Genomic DNA, 21,628 nt, shown 5'->3' with positions numbered 1-21,628 from the left:
CTTTAATTAAAACTTTTCCATAAAGCAATCCTGGAAGTAAGTGTTACTGTGTACTTTGCAGGGGAGGGAGCGAGGCGTAGAGGGGAACTCACATATTTACTCACTGCTGAGTGAATTTGGGGCTTGACTTTGGACTTGAACTCCAATCTACTGAGTACTTCTTACTGTCTGAGTGTTACTTTGGTCTGTGGTCTAGGTCAGTGTGCTTGTCAGACGCTGGTTCACACTTGAGTATCCCCATGGGGAAAAGACACGACTGGTACAAGCCACCAAGCTCAGAAAACACAAGCAGATACCAAATGTGTCATAGGTGAGAGATGACTTTGGCGCTGTAACCCCTAACTTCGTCCAGGGTTTGGGACCTCGATCAGCTACTCAGGTTGCCTGATTTGAGTGCTTAGAGACTTAGAGGTCAAATCTTGTCTCTTCCAGAAAAAAATGTTCTGACTTTTCTAGATTGTCCTAAAAGGAACTTTTGTCCATCATTCCTTTTGGAGGTTTGTGATGTCGCCTGAGAAATCCAAGGTAAGCTGTCTTTGCTCAAGGAGAAAGGTACATAAGTTGTGACATCATCTTTCTTAAGAATGGCTCCCATCTTCCACATAGTATTATTTATTGAAGACAGTTCATAGGCCAGTAGCAGAAATCCGTGAGTGAGCATTGTGGTCATGAGATGAAAGATAAAATCACAGTGTTTCCTTTGCCCAGTCACTCAATGGAACTTGAACTCCTTCTGTGAAGTAGCTCGGCTTTGACAAGAGGAGTGGAGAGCATCTCAAAGAAGAGCGGGTAGCCAGGGGATCACAGCATTGTTGTGGGACATGAGAGATGTTTATTTGAAGCCCTTTGGTTGTGAAGTGGAAGTAGAGGAGCTGCTGAATAATTCAGTGAAGCAGCAGTGGCACCTACATGGCATGGTTTGGCCTGAAAGGAGGCCCAGGCAGCCTGCTTTGGGAGGAGCACTCCCCACCTAGGAGTGCTTGGCGCCCACCCCCTGGTCCTGCAAGGGATTTAGGTAGATGAAAGCCTGTTTCGTGGAGTCCAAGCAGGGCTAGGCATGAGCTTGGTGTGCAGCCCAGCTCAAGTGGTGACATGTGCAGATGCTGAGCTATGCAGGGAGCGCTACTGCTGGAAACAAAGATGCATAGAGTTAGGGATTAGACATATCACCTCTTGCAATGAAGGTGCCCAAAGGGCAAATTGCGCAAGGTGGCTGAGCTGCTCTAACAGTTCACTCCTGCCAAAAAAAGGGAAGTCTCTCTTTACCACCCAGCTCTTGTTAGATCTTTGCTGAACCAGTTCCCCACACTGACTGCAGCAGTGTTGAGCTATCAGACCAAGTATCTCAAGGGACTTCATCCTGTCAGGTGTTTTGCAGAAGTTCACAATGAAGCAGAAAATTGAATCCTTGCATCTGGGGTACTATGCTGGTAACCTTCTCTTCCAAGCAGTTTTATTTACTATGTGTTCCAGTTTACAGTTTCTGAAGGGTCTGGAAGAAATTACAAGAGTGACGATCATGAGAGGGGACGTACTCCAGGTTGGTGAGATCGGTTTGTGCTTTCTTACCACATTGCTTCTTCCTGGCAACATGGATGTGTCGATGGCATTCCCTGGCTTTCTTGAGCTCTCATGTTAACTCTGGTAAGTGTGTATAAATGGAAGAATGAACATCATCAGCAAAGAACATTTTAGTTTTCTTTTTTTTTTTTTTGTAGAAGGCCTGTGTTTCAGGCTGGAAAATGCCTCTGCAGCCCACTTAAATGGGAGTGTTGCTGAATTGCTTTTCCTAGTTCCTTATTTGCTCCATATTCCTTTATGTTGTATCAGGCTGCCCAGCCTGTGTTTCGGGGAGGATCTGGTCCTCACTCTGACACTGCAGGTCACACAGCAAAGTCCCCTGGTAAAGCAGTGTATCTGTCACAATAATATGCTTCCAGTGCAGAGAAAAGAAATCCAATAGAAAAGTGACATGATAAAAGATAAGCTGCGTTAAACAAAGACATTTTCTGTGTATCACACCAAAACATGGTGTATTTCATAACACTGCAGAGCACGCTTCATCAGAATCCCAGGGAAGAAGCAGACCTGCTAAAAGAATAACATTTTGGTGCCAGGGAAGTTATGCATTTAATAGATCTCTGCTGTATTTTGTAGAAAGATTTGCAGCTACATTCAGCCTTGGCTAAAATGTAATGGCAACATGTAGGAGCCAGTTTTCCTTAGGGCTTCGTAGTGCAACAATGGAGCTATAAACGGTGTTATTGAAGTGGTAAGTGTGAGAAGGCAAGCAGGATGTCATTTCAATTGGGAGGTGCTTTTGATTAATCGGCCTGTTTGAATGCTGAGCCATCCAGGAGAAAATCCGGTCAGGTTGCTTTTTAGACACTCAAAGGGAAGGAAGTTTGACTGTGCACTACCTGCCTGGTTGCAATGGATCCTGCTCCTTATCCAGATCCATTCTGGCTAGAGCAGAAACTCAGGGAAAGAGTTCATTTTCCTGCATGCAGTCTCTGCTGGCAGCTGCTGGTGAGATGCATGCCTTGGTGAGATGCATGCCTTGGTGAGATGCATGCCTTGGTGAGATGCATGCCTTGGTGAGATGCATGCCTTGGTGAGATGCATGCCTTGGTGAGATGCATGCCTTGGTGAGATGCATGCCTTGGTGAGATGCATGCCTTGGTGAGATGCATGCCTTGGTGAGATGCATGCCTTGGTGAGATGCATGCCTTGGTGAGATGCATGCCTTGGTGAGAGGCAGGGTGGATGGATGGGACGGGGATCGTTGGTTTTTGCTCAACCTGTCTACTATTGACACTTCTTGCCCAAGAGAGAAACCTCAGCTCAGTGTTTTAAATGGAAACCTTTCCTAATATTGTCAGCCTCTAGTGAAAAAAAAAACCCCACGAACATGGTATTTCGTGTTTGCATAGAGAGTTTGGAAAATATAACCCACCGTGTGTCAGAGAATGACTATCACTTGCAACCTTCTTTATGGGCACTTCCTTTCTGCAGCACTGAAAGAGCAAAGAGATGATCCTCTGTTACTTTTGTGTTTACTTTGGAAGGGATCTTTCTATAGCAGAACTGGGATTGCCTTTAAGAGACCAAGCTGTAATTAAAAGTCTGGTGTATTCTGCCTATGTGAGGAGAAAAGCCAATTTTATAAAGATATACCTCCCTTCTCTGTCCTTGCCTCCCCACATCTACCTGTCCCCACTCCAAAAGGAGACTGAAAGGCAAGAGGAGGGCTGGGTGGGACAGTGACTAGTACTCTTGGCTGGCACCAGAAGGGACCGTGCCAGCAGCAGAAGGACAGAACTTGGTCTGTACAACCCTTCTACCTTGCGGTAGAAAATCCTAATAGGGATTTGTTTTGTTTTACAGTTTGAAGTCAGTAGGTTGGTTTTCTTTTCCCTTTCCTATTTTTGGAGTCATAAATTAACTATTTTCTGACCATGGAAGGAAGGACTGGTTGAATGCAACTACTCTGTAATGTACAAGACCAGGAGACCTCCCTGGGCTTGGGGGGACGGCCAGGGTGCACGTGCAGTGTGGAGAGGGGACCTTCAGGCTGCGGTGAGACGTGGGTCTGCAGAGCGCTGTGCATGGAGCGATGAGTGGGAGTTTTCACCATCGGCACTTCACACTGGTGCTCCAGGACCTACACTGCGTCTGCGGGCTTGCGGGGGAGGCTAAAATAGATTCTTGGCATAAGGTCTTGGATCTTGGATCCTCTTTGCTTAATAGATTGCTCTGTCTCCCTAGTGATACCACTGCAGCTGCAAGCCACAGAGGCATTTTGGCTGGAGTCCTCTTGGTTTAAAGGAGAGAATACTGTATAGATCTGCTCGGCAGGAGCATGACTGAATTTCCACTCCAGCCTGAGAGTGTCCAATTCTGCTGACCTGAGGGATGCATCGCTTCAGGTCCCAGGCTCTGGAGAAGAGAGAAATAGTGCGTGCAAAAGTTTTCAGTTTCTATAGAAAGATTTGAGGTCTCTGGCCAAGAGGCTTTTTTGTGTCTCCTTTGGCTTTTGGAAGTTGCTGAGTGTATTTTTGTCGGTGTGAGTTGGCCTATTTTTTTAATATATGGCAAAGGTGGCTAAAGTCCTGGATAGACAGTTTTTTATATTTCATATAAACCTAAACATATACGTTAAATAAAGGTCCTTTCACCTCCAGGTTGGTGGTTCAAATCCAATCGTGCTTGGGAACAGAACTGTTCAAGCAGTAAAAATAAAACATTTTCTGATTTATGAACAGAAGTGTCAAGTTTTGACTTGTTCTGATTACTGGCATCACATTATTTGTGAAGATTCAGACAACTGCCAGAAATTCATGAAACACGTTTGTGAATCCCAGAAGTTTCATAAACTTCAGCCCGAGTGATTATTTGCTTTCTGGTGAATAAGTGGGCTGGCTAAAACAGTATAAAAAGAACAGCTAACTAATGCTCAGGTCCCATAGTAATAAGAATGAGATGCAAAGGCTTTTGTTTCTGTTACACAGAAGAAGGTGGCAGTTCTGCTCCAGTTTACACCAGGCAATTGCCATTTGCTCTGGGGAACTGTTACTGGTTTGAGAAAGCCAAGGAAGAAGGGATCCAGCTTGACTTTTTCACATCTGACATTGTTTGCTGAGCCAGCTGTTGGAAAAAAAAATAAATATCTATTTTTACTTGAAAGCTGAATTGTTATATTGGAGAAACCATAGCGATAATAACGCTAGGTAGTGCTTGTACGGTATGAAAGGTGGAGAAAAAGCAGGGCTGTGGTTCAGAGCTCTGTGCAAGAGAGGACAGAGAGCTGCTTCCTGACACACGAGCAGGTCAGCAGCTCTGTGAATTCGTACTAGTGAGAAAGTGCCTTAAAAAGCACGGGGGTTTCGCAAATCCATTTAGATTTCAGCCCAGGAGTAGAGATGTCACAATTAGAGCCTAAATTCAAGGCATAGCTGTGCTAAGATGACTCTCTCCCTAGCGGACCCTGTCATATGCCTATTTGTTGGGCATTCAAAAGCTATCGGGGCTACGAGGCTGTGGGAGACTTGGCAAAAACCAATGGCAATAGGTGGCCTACAGTACTTCGGAGCTCCAGAGCTACGGGGACTAATTGTAAATGACATTTTAAATGTTTTTTTAATGTTTTTTTCCTTCCTCTATGGGACTCTTTATATTCTCTCACTGCTTTCTCTCCATCTGCAGGAAGTAAAATTTAGAAAATGTTATTATAGCTGCTTCGTCACAATATATAGTACTTGCATGGGGAAGTTGCAGGGTAGGGATAACATGGTATGGTTTACTTCTGCTGCCACTTTGCATAAGTGTGACTTTAAGACATTACTTGTAATTTCTATTGGTGTTAAAAATAATAGATCAGGTCCACAATTTATTTGCTAAAGGTTCCAACAGATGTGGTGTAATTAACAGACTGTAATCATTAGGTTTTGGAGAGAGGGTGACATATCAATTTTTTAACTGCTTTTCCACTTAGAAATACGTCCAAGGAGCGATGCCTCCAGAGGGATATGAACATGGATGAATGTACTTTGTGCATGCCATTTTATATACATTCTCACTTTGCTTTCCAAGTATTAACATGTGTAAATCCCTTTGGCATGTGCAGATACGTGCAAGTGGGTTGTGCATCTGTAGCGTTTATTTGCATATGGAAGAAAGCATATGTGGAATTGTGTGCACTGAGTTATGCTTGCACCGAAGTCCTTTGAACGTTTGACCTTACGTAGTATCTCTTCAAATCTGCAACACAGTGATTGAGTTCCTTTTGCCTTAAAAATAAAGGCAGGGTGACTTTGGGTGGAGTAATAATGATATTATTTTAGGAAATAAACCTTTGAGGCATATTGCGCAGTTACGTACGTCTCCTTTAATCTAGTAACATGAAAACCACAGAGATGGAAAAACGAGTTTTGATGGACGAATACAGCTCAGTGGTGAGGGTATCGAGCTGATACCCAAGCCTCCAGCGAGCACAGCCCATTACCATTAGGGAGATTCTTCTTCCAACCCACAAAAAGCATCATCCTGCGGCTGCAGCACAACACCACAACCTCCTCACTCTTGTAGGTCCCATCTGTTCAACGGACATGTCCAACAAGTTTTATTTAGCTCGCAGGGTCTTGGAGCAGGAGGGAGACTGCGGCACTGTGGTGCCTGTTCCTCAGAGGAGTGTAGACGTGGCCCAAAGAGTGAGTCTCGTGCAGGTGATTCAGGATAGTAATTGGAATTAGCTGCCGGTAACGTTAATACATGCGTTTGAGTTTTGAGGGTGCTTGAAATACTGAAAAAAAGTTCTGGGGAGAACTGCTTTTCCTTTATGCTTTGGGAGGGCTTCTAATGTTTTTGTCTAGTAGTTCCTGATTTCTGACAATAAATTCTATTCTTTGTGCATGGAAGTAAAGATGATGCATTTGAACATGTCAACATTTGAAAGCATTTCCTTGCAATGCCAATTAAAACCTAATTTTACCAGGGAAGCAGTTGAGAGCCTTGTGGCAAACTGTCAGGTTGCCCACCTCTAAACAGTTACCTTTCATATTATTTTTTTTTTTCTTTTAAACAATAAGTAAATGAGAGTAGTCCCGATTTCCCCTGTGCAGGCAATCGTGCCCAAATGGATTTTTATTTTTTTCCCCCTTTTGGAGAAATCAGAAGTTTCATTTTGTGTCTGTTAGCTGCTCTAATTCAGGTTTCCTACTGTTATATCACTTCATTTAGGGACAGTGCAGGAGACAGGAATCTGAACTGACTGCCTGATGCTTAAGAAGGTGAATAATGACTTGGAGAAGACCTTGTGCGTATCTTTTGATCCTTGGGCTTCAGACACCCCTTCACCCATAATTAACTTGTGTGTTGACTGATCACCTGAGTGATCAAGGGAGACTCAGTATGTCAGTGGAAACCAGGAAACTATTACTCTATGGCCAAACAGCAATCAAGCCAACTCGTCTATGATACAAATCAGATACCTGCAAGAACAAGTCACGTAATGGCAAGCTGTACTGGAGATGGATGGTATCCTAAATCATTATCTTCAATAGCATCAATTATGTTTACAGGGTGAGTAAGACCATGGTATCTTTATGGCAAGCGCTGCATCCAGATAGCAGCAGCAGCAACAACAAAAATTAAAATTACAGCATGAATTCCAGGAGGGGCAGTGCGCTATACACGGCTAGCCAATAAATCAAGACCATCAGTGGATTAGATGGAGTGGAATGGTAATGGTTATCATTCTGTTGTATAAAACGCACAGCTTAGGGTATATAGATCACTTAAAATATATATGAGTTTGAAATCAGCCAAAATATATGTCAGGCATTTTTCTTCTTAGAATTATGGTATGTTTTTAAAGCGTAAGTGCTTTTCAGGACAAATTTTAGCATGTTTTGCATTCAAATGAAACATCTACTATACATGTGAAGCCCTTGCATACACCGCCTGTGAAAGTGAAGGGAATCATTGGATTTATAGGTTCTTTTGCACATTTTGTCAAAGTCAGCCTTTCTGCCTAATGTAGCACACGGAATAGGAAAGGCTTTCATTGCACAGCTTTCCATGAGAGAGAGAGTGTTTGCTGTCTGACACATCGCAACGTGTAAACAAAGACTCAAAATAAGTCTGTATTAAAAGAAGGAGCTCCAACTGGGGAAGGGATTAAGTTAATAACATTTTCTGTAATCTCTTTATCAGCATTTCTGTGGCCAGTTTATGATAATAAACAGGCAAAAAAGATCATGTTTGAGATGGAAGTAAATTTCAGTCTGATATGAGTGATGTACCTCATAACCAGCTATAATTAGAAGGGAGGCTTCTTTATAGCACTGTTCCTCTATAAATCACAGCAGATATTACCCCGACTTGTACAACAACTATGAAATATGCTATGAAATGTGAAACTCATGAAATAAGTTTTTTGTTGCAATTTCATTCTTAGAAAAGATCTAATTTGACACAAGCTCATGCCTTTTTTTGAGGTGTCTCTTAAAAATAGGGTAAACAGCCCCAATGTCCTAGAAAACTGTATTAAAATTTCTGTTTAGTAATGACTGTTATGTTTTTTATAATCACAATTTGTGAAAACTGAAAGCATTGCATATTTTGGTACACAGCATCCTTTCTTGGAAGAGTAAAACAAAAAAAACTAAGCAAAAGTTGTCTGTGGCACAAGCTTCATTTTGAGCAAAATTTTGTACTGAACAAGAAGTCAGAAACACAGGATGGTAACTAAATAGATGCGTATTTTCCTATCCTTTTCTGACAGAGTCAGCTTTGACCTGGCCTGGTGCCCACGCACTTTATTCCAGATGTGACCATTGAAAGTCCATAGGGGAGGCAACCATAGGGAAGAAGGCCTTGCTGGCCTGATGCCTAAAAACAAAACAAAAAACAAATAGTAAGATTCCTTCAGTCTTTTTCTTGTATTAAGGTCTAAGTCTTTTTCCTATGATATTTTATTATATTTTTAATAGAAAACGGATGGGTTTATTTCAGAAGTGTGTTCTCTGAAAACCTGTGAACCTCTCAGGACTGTTGGTATGGTAGGGCTGTAGCTGCCTCTATTGATCCTAATTTAAAGCTGTAATTGCAAATAAAAACATCATTATATCCCCCAGCTACCTTAATTGAAAGGATTGATTCACAGGAGCAAAGAATGATAAGAACTTCTACATGAGCCAAGTGCATATGGACATTTTAACACCTTCATTTCGGCATGGCCTGGGTTCGTTCTTGTGTGGAAGAATGTTATAGGCATTGGGGAGAAACCTTCACTCTTTCTAATGTCTGACCTTATTTCTTGGGCTCCACTTAAAATAAATCAAGGGACCTGCCTGAGACTCTGTAGACAGCAGGAGCATCACTGGTTTGGTCTCTCGGATGGCACAACTGTTTAGAGAAGCCACATGTATATCAACGTGTCAAGGATGTGCTCTAGTTGTGAGAAAGTACTAACATAATGTGTTCCTGTAAGCACAGGATGAATAATATTATGATTATGAATCAACTTTCTATTCTGAAGTGGATTAATTATTCACATCTTCACAAACTGTTTTCCTTTCAATTGTCTCCCCATAGATAGAATCTGAGACTTTTTAACCTCACAGGATGGTTTTCTCTTGGTACAATGTAGAGTAGGATAATGTCAGGTAATTTTTTTCACAGCATCAAACTGCTGTATTCCAGAGTTGCTCATTATATTCCACGATATTCCAGGTTCAGGCGTGAAACCCATGTGGTCTGCAGAATCACTGTCTATGCCTTTTAACCGCGTGAGATGATGCTGTTAGTCTGTTCGTCGGCCTCCTAGCTCTAGCTTATCTGCTGTCTCATGCCAAAACTTTTCTGATCTTAACTGATGTTACAGTTCATTAAATAGGTCCTTCAATTCTAAAAGAGCATAATCAGGTAGGTATTTTGCAAAGTCCATGTCTGAACAAATATAGAAATTAATTTAGGCAAATCTGAGTGAGGTGAATATAGCCCTGATATAAATGGATCAAGCGGGGGAAGTTATAGTGATGAAGTGAGCCCTGTGCAGGCTGGTGCTACAGGTGTTGCAGCTACAGAGCTGTGTCTCTCGGCCCCTTTAAATCCCTTCCTAAATATCTGTTTGATAGAGCAGTTGATGTGAGAGATTTGGGGAAGACTTAGAAGACGACCATGTTTTCCCTCCTCCCAGGGCAGTTTTTGTGAATGAATATGTTTAGAGGATCTGAGAAGGGAATAAAAGTAGAAGATTTGTTCCACCGTAGTTTCTCATTGCATCTGCCCATATTACAGATTAGAACATGCAAAGAATATTAAGTATGCCAAGGTCTTTTTTTGTGACTGGTCCTCAGAGAAGATGAAAAAAACCCTTTTCCTTAAAGGAAATGGTGGAGGCTTAAGATACTGAATTATTCTTCTAAAACAGGAACCTGAAGTAGAGCAGAGGGCACTCCTTGCACTGGCGTTCTCTCAACCCGCAAGAACATGACTATTTCATAACAACTCAGGGAGGTGAACACCCAAGACCTTCAAGGTACCAAAATGCTTTCAGGGATCTCAGCCCAAGAGATTAGCGCTTCTTTAGCAACTCAGATTATTTTATCTTCGGAGCCAAATAACTCTATTTATGGTACAGTATAACAAGCCAGTCATGTCTGCTTAATGTACTCAACTTGAAGGAATAAATCTGTAGGGCAAGAAATATTTTTATAAGTCTTAGATTAAGATCAATAGCAGGGGGGAAAAAAGGTTTACCACTATGATTGGCTGGAAACAAGAGTGAGATGTCATTACTCAAGGGAACGTATTCTGCCAGGCACCGTTCAAATGTGTGGGACAAACTTAGCTCCTTTAAAAATGAATTAGTATTTTTAAAGAATTAAACAAAACTCTTGTTTATTAGATGAAATTATCAATGGTTTTGTCTTCCAGAGGTAAACAAAGAGCTGAGGGAGTCTCAATCACTCGCTCAGTCTTATGACCTTATGGTCACTGTCCAAAATACCAGCGGTAACATTCCACGCTGTAGAACTAAGAAGAAGAAAAGCAGATACTCAGCAGGGTTAGCCCAGTGTCTTTCCAAGTAATCCCTTATTTTTGCAAAACATTTCCATATGGGAAACTCGATCACTGAGCAGAAGCACTGAAAATAGTGCGGCCAGTTCTTTGTGTAGATACTGATATTGGCTGTTGAATACCTAAAACAGTTGACAGGCTTTAGCAGCGCTGTTCTGCATGTCTAAATGTAAAACTGATGCCTGGGGCTGAAAATTGATCTGTAGCATTAAACTCTAACCACAAAATGGGTATCGCCATTTGGAAGGGAAGCAGATAGCTGGTATTAGCTCATCTGGTGAAGACGAGTAGCTAGAAAGGTTCTGAAGAACTGTTGCAGATATGAAACCGTTGCACTGAACTTTGTGAAAAATTGGTTCAAAACACAAATTTGCAGCATATTCTTATTGATGGGATGGGCCTGAGGTGTAACCCTGAATCTAAATCCTTTCTGCTGGGAAAAGTTGGGGTCTGGCTCTTCACTGTCCCTGAAGGCAGGGCTATCTACGGCTAAATAATCCTAGAAAGCAAACAGTCTCACTCTTAAAAGTGTCTCTCTGTTGTTGTTTTGTGGGGTTTTTTTCATCTCTCTCTTTTTTTTTTTTTTTGAGGGAAAATGTGTTGCAGTAATACAGAACCATCATGCTCTCTCTGGTTACAGCTGAGTGACACTACATCAGCAGCAGAATATGTACAAATTAAACTGTAACAATGTACCAAGGAGAGGCACAGCAATATCATAAAAATTATCCACAGTACAATATGACTAATGTTGTGTGAAATGCATTCATTGGCGAAATGATGTCTAGGTGTATCTTAAGGAGTTATGCTGATGGAGATAATGGCTATAGAGCAGAGATAAAGGAAGGAAAGGCGAGTGAAAGACAAAAGGTTGCAGCAAGGGCAGCGTGGCTGGGGAGGATGCTCGGGTTGGCGGGTTTGAGTGGGGGGAGCTGTGTCCCCGTGGGGACAGAGGAGGGTGATGAGAACTCAGTTGCACCTTCCCTGCTTGCGTGCCTGGCGTGGGGCTGCGCTCGCTCTTTCAGGCACTCGCGCGTGTTCCTGTGTTCTTTCTCTCCTCCTTTCACGTGGGCGTTTTGCAGTCAAACGTTTATCTAGAAACACAAGCTTTCATATGTGTTAAACGTTCTCTACTAATGTTATTTATAAAAATGTATTTTGTTATCCCTCTCTGAGTACAAAAGCAAACAAAAATCCCAAAGAGAAGGGACTGATACTTTATTAGCTTGTCTAAATCCAAGAAATAGCTCAGACTTAGCCAGAGAGGGGATGGCTAGAGCAAACACTTCATTAAGGTGCATTCAGAAGCCATCAGCTCCTTCCTTAGTCTAAGAGTCTTTTTGAAGTGGGTGAATGTTTTGCCTGAATAAGGAACTTGGGTATTGGTAAATTAATGTGATTTTCCTCTCTCTCTATTTAACATAGATTTGGAAAAAATCTGTCCAGTGACCCATCGTGCCGTCATGCTTATCCACAGATGTTTATCTAGTATGCGAATATTTCGTTTTCAAAGGAACTTAGGGATTACCCAAGTAAGCCTTTTTTTTTTTTTTTTTTTTTTTACAGCTAAATTCCATTTTCCGAAACAGCTGAGGTGCTCGACAGCTCACTGAGTGTCTCTTAAAAATCTAAGTACTTTTTAAAATTGGAGCGCTGGACAGCAAAGCGGCTCTGCCTGAAATAAAATCAGTCTTTGTGCAGTGTGCTGCTGGAGTGCAGGGCCTGCTCTCTGATGCAGTCAAAAACTCTCAAATTACTAGAAAAATGAAGTGTTTTTGTGGTGTTCTTGATTAGTTTGCTACCTGGTTGGTTACAAAGAGAAAGCTTAGGCCAAAATCATGCAATAGTTTTTGTTTCTGATGTGTTGCAGCCATGTTGGCTGGGTTTTTTCCCCCCTCATTTATTGATATGTACAAGTATGGGAGGTAGACCCAGCCAAAAATGTTGGGATCCAACTATTTTCAAAGTCCTAAGATATCCAGAGGTGGGAGTTCATTTTACCTCCTAGTGAAGAAAGGATCCCCTTGGAACACTTCCATGGGAGGCAAAGCTCTCCATAGCCGTCGGATGTGCCGGACTGAGCTTTTCTGTTGTGCTCCAAAGGCAGAGAAGGAGGGAGGGATGCGATAAAATCGGTGTTTTCAGCCCAAAGTCTGACTTGGATCTGGAGGTTCTTTGTGAACCTCATAAAGCTTTTTCTCCAACCAACCACCTCCACTCGCCGCTGAGCAAGTGCCAGGAATTCCCTACCGAAGGAAGCTGCCAAAACCCACGGAGCAGCGATAACGCTCTGCTATCGCACGGCATGAAGCTCCCCGGCATCACCGTGCTTCTCCCGCGCAGGCAGGGCCACAGCGTGGCCAAACGGGAATATCCTGAGCGCATAGCCCAGGCTCAGTGATTTTTGCTCCCTCTCCATGCTGCAGTTTTCTGTTTTCCCAGGTCTGTAATGGCTCTGTGCAGAAGAACTTCTGCCTGCCCCTCTTCATTTGGGAAATAAACTTCAGCCATTTACTCTCGCCACACTTTTCCTCTGCTTTGACGGGAGTGTGTGCAGTAATACAGCAAGCTCAACCTTGAGAAGGGGGGGAGGCACTCTGGGAGCTGGGCTGGTTTATATCTCAGCTGATTCTCTTCTTTCTCTCTTCCGTATCCCCTTAATAGCTTGACAGGAGAAATATAGGGAAGATACAGCCATCTGATTAACAGTGCCGGGGGCTGGGGAGGCCGGGTATGGATGACAGGGAAAGGGAGCGCAGTGTGGCTACCAGCCAACTTCCAGCGAGAAACAGAATATCTGGCTTCCTCTAATCTCTGGAGGAAAATTAAGTTACAAAAACCTTTAGTGGAAACTTTGCATACGTTCAGTACCATTGCCATGGCTGACAGAAAAAAACTGATATATTATTTAGTTTATAGTTATAGAATTAAAGGCATAAGCTTTTCCACCAGGAATGAAGAAGAAAAAAATCCTCTTGAAAAGCAAAGACAAAACACCTGAAAACCCCCCGAATGTTTTGTGCTATCAGAGTTCTTGAGAAATTCTCCTCTCCGTGTTGATGGATGGTCGTGCGTGAATTGTGCGTCTGAACATCTTCCCCGATGAGCAAGATGAATTTTTGCACTTGCCCAGAGAGCACCCCCTTCTTTTCCCAACTGTTTGTGCTGCCTTCTGCAGGAGCACGGTGGGGCAGGCGGGGGTGGAGGTGGTGAGGAGGCTCCGAATTGCCCTGGGCAGATGCCACTGGCCAAACGAGGGGCTTAGGCATCTCATGCCACCACCGAGCTGGAGAGCCAAGGCCATCGCCTGGGACGAGCGCGCCTCATCTTGGCGTTCATCAGAAACGTGCGTGTTGCAGGGAGAGGAATTTCTCCAGCTCTTACATGTCTGTCATCACTGTGTTGATGAAAAATGGTGGAGTTTGATTTTAAAAAGAAGTGAACATAGGTGTTAAGTGAGCAACAAGTTGGGACCTATGCGTATGAGATAAATCACTGATTAAAATTAAGTAGCCTACTTATTTAATGTTACATCTAAAGCAGTTGCAGTAACCAGGATGAAAGTATTACTTACATGTTATTCAGTTTGATGAGACGAAGAAGCTAATTTTGCTGGTCAGATCTTTCCTTCATTTAGTCTTATGTCAGGTTCATATGATATGTGTGAAGTGAGATTTCTTTTGTGTCTGAAACACGGGCTAAGGGTCTGAAATGGCATCGCGTGGTTCAGCAGCGTGTGTTCCCCCGGCCGGCTGTGCTCTCCTCTTGCGGGTTGCTCAGGCTGGTGGGAGACTGGCTCTGTTTGCTGAGAGAAAAGTACAGATGCATTTTGCAGTATTCCTCTCCGCCTGGTTGCAAGCGAAGCCTTCTCCCAACCTGTGCGCTAGCAGCCCCTTTCTCACGTGATTCATTCACCAGCCCCGTCTGAAGGGAACATTTTCCATGCAGGCGAACATAAGAGCCATGTTTACATGCCGTTTCCCCTCCGAGAGCTTTATTTCTCTTCAGCCTCAGGGACCTCAACACCAGCCAAAACTCAATATGGGGCTGAAATTGTACACTGGCCGTCCCCAGCCCCGGCCGTCCCTGCAGCAGGAGAGAGGGTTGTGTTTGTGTAAGGGTGCACGTGCGTGTGCGCGCACACTGAAACAGATGTGTGCTGTCCAGAATAAATGAGGCTATTCAGAATGTCACAAAATGGACAATTTATGGCCAGTTTCAGCTATTAGTCAGACCAAAGAAGTGAGGTGGGTCAGTATTAAAACCTTACTGTTTTGTTTACTTTAAAAAAGCAACAGGGAGTTCCAGCTGATGAGCAAAGATACTGAGAGAGGGTAATTGAAGAGAAACAATCTTTGATGTTTGTCTTACTACAGTTTCTCCTCATTTTGTTGTGCTCCCCTTACTCTGTCCTGAGAAACAGAGCTGCCGCTCTCTTTTTGGGAGGACAGCCCGTGGGTGGCTGCACGGGCAGTTCTGGAGCAGGAATTCGTTACTCGCCTCCTGCCAGGCTGTTGCACCTTGCGGTGAATTAAGGTCCCTTGTACAGAAGTGCTGGCACTTAGCAGAGCTGCTAGGTATCAGGCTATAGGGCCAAACACTTGTGTGACTGTTTTTATTGTGCTAATAGGGGGAAAAAATAATTCCCCTGAAAAATATTGATAGCTTCAAAAATAAGCCCCAGCCCAAGAGTAACTTCAACTGTATAAATTGAACCTGGATAGTGTCCATGCCCCATAGTTAACCACCTTATTTTAGTGTAAATATTCTTTTCCATTTAGAATAACTATTTTGTCTACTCAGGTCCCAGTTGTTCTGCTTCCAACACTTGATTTTGTGCCACAGTCATAAGATTACGGATTTCAAGTATGTTCTTAAAAACTCCTGAGCAACTCAAAGCTTTGGGCTATATGGAAGCAGGCTCTAGCCCTTTTTGCTGCAGGTTGTAAGTCTACAGTAAGAAAGTAAACTTCTTTGCATGATGTTTTTATGTTTCCTGGTCCGTGGGCAGCCTTGCCTGACTTGTTGAGTTAAAATTGTTGAGCTGAAGTTGTTGAGGCCCCATCCCTGGAGGTGTTCAAGGCCAGGTTGTACGGGGCTTTGAGCAACCTGGTCTAGTGGGAGGTGTCCCTGCCCATGGCAGGGGGGTGGAACTGGGTGGTCTTTAAGGTCCTTTCTGACCCAAACCATTCTGTGATTCATTCTATGATTCTGTGACTCATTGGCCACATAGCGTGGATCGGGAAACCCACTTCTTGTTTGCCGCTTACTAGTTCTTCATCTAGTATGTCTGGGATATAGGAGGCGGGGGACAATCTTCTTTTGTGGGTCACCATGATGGGTGGACCCTCTGAAGCAATATAAAAAGTAGGAGGACCTTTTATGACTTGTGCATTGGGGTTGTGCTTGGTGAAGCTGGCTCTTGCTCCTGGATACTATCTTATGTGTGGGGCTAAGGGTGAGAAATGGAAAGTGGAATGGCATGGTTGGGAGTTATTTAATGAAAGTGTTTTAATTAAAAGATATTTAAATATCTGGTTTGTTTCACTGCGAAGTTTTGGCAGTAGATGGGGCCCTTACTGTAATAAAATTCCATCACGTTGGGAAGCCTTTTGGAGATGGTGCCCAGATGCGGTATGTTGACACTGAGTCCTGGAAGATCAGCTCTGGCTTGACTCGAGCACTTTGTTATTTCCATGTAACTGCTCAGTATGAAGAAAAAAAAAAAAAGAGGGGGGAGAGGAGGGAACCTATGTGCATACATCTCTGTACCCCTGCCTTTTCACTCCACTCTGTCCTAACGCTTTCTTTTACTGTCTGTCTTTCTAAGAAGCTGCAAACCCACATCTTCAACTGGCCAGGCTCCCTGACTCTGCTCCTGCTGACCCACGGTCAGGATACCGGGTACGATCAAGGATGAGCAGGAAGGGAAACGCACCCCCAAAACACGATGGGGGCGGAACCAGAACCTCACCTTCTGCCACGAGGCTGTGGATTTAACGTTTCATTCATGCAAATGCACATTTCCTGGCAGTGCTGGGGCTGGCCTGGAATCCAGACCTGGTCTGCTCGAGGTAGAGCCATTATCCTAAAGTGCTTTTATTGATCTGTTGACTTTCTGTCTCCCTCCTTCTCTTCCTCTCTTCACCCTGCCAGCCTCCTAAAGACTCATATCTTGTCTCATACAACCAAGGTATTCTAAGGGACGAACAACGATTTTGAAGTCAAATTAGGCAAACTGTACTTGACCAGTGAAACCAGATATCCCCTGAATGACGTCTGGAGAAGGATCTGTCTACATTTACAAACAGTCCCTCTTTCTCTTCCCCTCTCATTTTATCCCATCTATATATGTCCTGGTGATCTTGAAAAATTCGGAAAATATAAACAATTAATTTCAAGGCCAAGTACATCTTTGTAGCAGCCTATTCCCTAGAGTGGCAATGCCATATTGTCATACTTTATTTTTGGTTGGTTGGGGAGAAGTGTAGTAGTAAATCCATATACGTGCTGTGATATCCAGCAGTATTAAAGGCTGAGATTTAAAGAGAGGCCTGAAAGACTTAGTAGTTGATGCCTGTAGAAAGCCAAAAAGAGCCGCGTGCCTTACTGGAAATTTCAGGCGAAACGTGCTAGAGTGCAGTATATTACAGTGACCTGAGCTACAAATCCATTTGAGCTGGAGATAAAGGGAGAAAGAATAATACTGGAGAAAATGTTTACAATCCTGTGTATTAACAAATACTAAAAGAGGGGTTTGGAGTTGGTTATTTATTTTGATTTATTATTTCAGTGTTCACAGTTTCTCAGGTTTCTGGAAAATTGCATTTCCTTCCTAATAGCATTGCTCATTAACCAATTGGTTAAGGGATGGGTATTTAGTTAATGGTCTGAAAAATATACAGGTAAATACAGAACAGTTAAAAAAGTCTAAATTTGGTTATAAGAGTACGTTTAATTTTTAAAAAACTAAACTCCAAGCTCTTTCACGTAGCTGAATACATCGCTATTCATGAATGCAGTATTTGACAGATAAGAAAGTTATCAGTAGTTTATAGTAGTCAGATAAACATAAATATGCATAAAGGCTTTATCAGGGAATAGCTCTCTAATTTTTAAAGGTGGTAACAATATTAATGAAAACATATTTGAGTAAAAACCAGAAATTCACATTGAGTCCTTTCATTAGGCTGGATAGTACTTTACCCTGTGAGGAATGCCAGCGAAAATAGTGTGAGTCTTTTCACTGGAAAATATTAATGAGATTAAGGACAAAAGCTCTATAGTCACATTTATTCCGTATCCATTTTGTTCATATCACCATTAGTTTTTATGGAAATTTATGGACAAGAAGATAAATTAATCAGCAATACTAATGAAAATGGTTGCCTGTGCACTACCGAAACCCTCCTTTTAAGTATAAGCTGTCACTCTTCTGGGCCAGGAACAGAGAGAGCTCTGTGTGACGTCCGTGAGCAGTCGTGCACAGGGCATGGGTCACGACCGGTGCCTCGGTCTATAATCCATGTAAAGAGTTTGCAAGCAATCTGCTGGCCGAAATATGTTCACGTGAAGCATTTATCCAAGACGTTTGAATAAAGTCAAATGTGGAAAAAGAAAATCAAAGCCTGTTTCCATGTTACTGTGGAAATGAAGTTTCTCAGACCATGGGATGCCCTGTTACGCGCTGAAGACAGTGGACCTTGATTGATCTGGGGCTTTGTGTAATGAAAAGCAGTTAACAGTTCACTGCACTGCGGATGATTTAGCTAATTCTAACATTATGTCAGTAACAGTAAACTTTCTTTTTGAAATCAGAGAGAAGGAGAAGGGAATGGGAGAATCTTGAAAGATCGAGGCTTGGCAAACACCAAGTCATTTACTTTCTTGGAGAAACTACAGCAGGACCACAGCTACAGCTTGATGTGCGCTGAACGGCGTTGCTTGTGAGGAAGCCTCATAAGCTTCGTGTCGTGCAATGAGCTAGTAGATAAGAGCCAGAATTGTCTTTCCTTCTAGATAATAATTCACATTGATGCTGCTGATGAAGAAAATATAATGCAGTGTATTCTAAGATGGACCCAAATTTGCATTTCTTCGTCAAAACCCGTGGATAAAGATTTTGAGGCAATATGTTTGGCCAGTTCTAGAAAAATCTTGATCAAAGCACCAGCTCAACCTTTGAGATGCTTCTGCTCCAAGTAGACTCAGAAGTTTGTTTCTGTGTTTCATAACCTAATTGCTAAGTGAAACTACCTGAGTAAACAGGTTTCAGGGCCAGAAAAGGTTCATAATCATGATTGTCTTGTAAGAGATCATACAAAGATCATGCTGATATTAATTCTAACAAGTAAATATATCTTTATACAGAGCAAGGTGAATTCGTGGACTTCCCTCCTGCAAGATGCTATCAGGACAAGCTGTGAAGCTGGTTGTCTGAAACAGATCAAGATGATTTTCTGAACATCGGTACACAAGTAAGCGCTGTAAGTAATTTGCAAGCTAGGGAAGGCAAGCCAAAAATCACATTTCAAGACATAAATGATGCCTGAGCAGAATTATTAAAAACTCTCCTCAGACAGAAACGCTGAATACTGACAAGTGAATTTTGTAGTGTGGCACTGCCGAGCGTGAGCCATCGCGGAGGCAGGAGCTCGGGCAGGTGAGCTGATCTGCTGTGGAACATCCTGTATCGACAGCAGCCGCTCTCGTTGTAGTCTCTAGGGCTTTACATAAAAGACGTTTCCTACATATTAGAATGCAGCAATTGGTATTTTCAATTACACAGGATTAAAGGCAATCCCAGTGAAAAGGATTATGAACTGGGAACTGCCCGGCTATTTTCAGTGAGTATCTGCCAGTCAGGTGAGCCAGGCAGCTATACGCCTGGTCTGGGGACCAGAAAATAAAATAAGAGGAAAAAGGAAGTGAAATATTCTCCAGTAATTCGGGGGGAGGAGAGAGGCAGAAGGAACCGCATGCACCTTCCAGCTCGCACCGAATCTAATTGCCAGCAGAAGAGTTGCGAGCTGCTAGGTGCGAATCCCACAAGAGCCCGCTGTAATTAAGCATCCTGTAAGGTGAGGAGGGGCGTGAGTGCTGCGATAAGCTCATCAGCAGCATCTGCGTCAACTCCCCGCCCCCCTCGGATACCCTTTGGAAATCTACAGCGTGTTTTGTGTTTGTTTCAGAGCCAGGAACAAATGCTGGCAAATGCAAGGGTGTTAAATGTTGGCCAACCTATCCCAACATGCCCTACAAGGCACAGAAGGGAATATTACTCTGTGTAGATGATGAGCTCAGTTCAGAGGCTGCTAAGTTAAAGCTTATTACCCTCATTAAGAGGTGTGTGTAATGTGGTTTCGGGCTTCTGATATGGGAAAAACAACGTTTTCCAAACGTTTTGTTGTCCTGTTATGTTTGGAGGGGGATTCAGTTTCTGTTTTGCACTGGGTCAAATTCAGGCCAGAGATAAGATTTCTTAGCAAAGTTTAGAATTTGGGATTGCTTCTGTGAAGACAGAGACTGAGTCCGGGGCAGCGTGCTTTGTTAGAACCAGGAGGGTATTTCCCTGGGAACAGAGGGAGAGCAAGGAGCGGGGTACAGAGATGTTCATGTGCCTCCGCTGGGAGCCAGCCCAGAGCACTAGGGCTGAAATGCAGAGCTGTGCAGGTGTCCCTGCCCCGTGCTCCCCGGAGCTCTACGTGCCAGGAGATCGGGTTGTATTGCTCCCGGCAGGGTGTAAATGCAGAGAGACGGCTGGAGTTCAGCTTTCCGTGCAATTTAATAAGTCCCACAGAACCAGGAGTGCCGGGGCAGGCAGTGCAGCAGCAGGAAGCAGTTTAGATTCACTAGGTATTATTAGCTCGAGCTCAAGAACGGCCCTGCAGGACTGGGCTAGTTCACACAAGAAGACTTGAGTGTCTCTGCCATGTGCTCCTCGTCATCTCCATTTTCTGAGTTTTTCCTTTTTCTGGGGTACCACAGCTCCTCCCAATGACGGAGCGTTGGCTCTGTAGTCGGCTTTAATCTCTAGCTGGCTTTGGAGGGTCAGGTCAGGAGAGGTTTGAGGTCCTCAGCCCTGAAGTGAAGCCCCCCCCTGCTTCAGACAGGGCTGCAATTGAAACCAGCTGATCCCAAGTCCCTTGCAAACATTTCCATTTCAAACCACTGAAGTTTTATGTCTTCCTAGTAAATTTTTTTCTTAAGCCTCATAAATCTCATAAAGATCTGGAACAGCTAGTAAATTTGGCCATTCAGATACACGTTTTCCAGTAAAGAGGATAATGATTGCTGTTTCTGATGCCACCTCCCCTCCCCACCCCCTCAGCTGTAGGAGTTCACCTCTTGCCAGCTGACTCCTGCTTGCACGCAAATTGGGCCACGCTAAGAAAGGCAACATATGCAGGTCTCATCTGCACGAAGGATGGAGGAGTTGCTGGACCTCTGCTAGCTTTGTCACTGCCCCTGTATGTGACCCGAGCAAAATCATTTGTCCTCCTTGCATCTCAGATGAGAAAAAATAGGCTGATGCTCATCTGCTCAGAGGGTTGGGAACCTTGCTCGATTCAGGCTGGACAGCATGCGTTCGTGATGGGAAGCTGCAAAACCTCCAGGCTAGGGATCCCCCTCCCAAAGTCCCCACCGACCGCAGAACGTGAGAGGTCTGTGCTGTCAGCGGGGCCACAGCCTCACTGCCTCCTGCTCCCTGTCCCTGTGCAAATTTCCTTGTGGCAGTGCCCAGGAAGGCTGCGGAACTGCGGTTGTCTCTAGTCCCTGGCATAATCCTGAGAGGAAGCTTTCTGCCTCCTCCCCGTTGCACCGATAGCAAGCCCAGCCAAGTCTCTTACAGAATCACAGAATGGTCGGGGTTGGAAGGGACCTCTGGAGATCATCTAGTCCAACCCCCTGCCAGAGCAGGGTCACCCAGAGCAGGTCGCACAGGAACGCATCCAGGAGGGTTCGTGTGCTCCACCACCTCTCTGGGCAGCCTGTGCCAGTGCTCTGCCACCCTCTCAGGCTTGGATTTCCAGGTAGGCTTGAA

At 43.7% G+C, this 21,628-nt stretch overlaps 1 long non-coding RNA gene across 2 annotated transcripts in view; it reads left to right on the top strand.

Moving 5' to 3' along the window:
- Window positions 1-21,628, top strand: part of LOC141750245 (uncharacterized) — a 215,827-nt gene that overhangs the window by 72,328 nt on the left and 121,871 nt on the right. For both annotated transcript variants that reach the window (XR_012589616.1, XR_012589615.1), the window contains exon 3: window positions 18,955-19,061. This is a non-coding gene — a long non-coding RNA (uncharacterized LOC141750245). The remainder of the gene's footprint in view (window positions 1-18,954; window positions 19,062-21,628) is intronic.

This window comes from Larus michahellis, chromosome 12 (assembly GCF_964199755.1).
Source record: "Larus michahellis chromosome 12, bLarMic1.1, whole genome shotgun sequence".
NCBI classification, from domain to species: Eukaryota; Metazoa; Chordata; class Aves; order Charadriiformes; family Laridae; genus Larus; species Larus michahellis.
The sequence above is the reverse complement of the archived record's forward strand: the minus strand, read 5'-3'. Positions and strand labels throughout refer to the sequence as shown.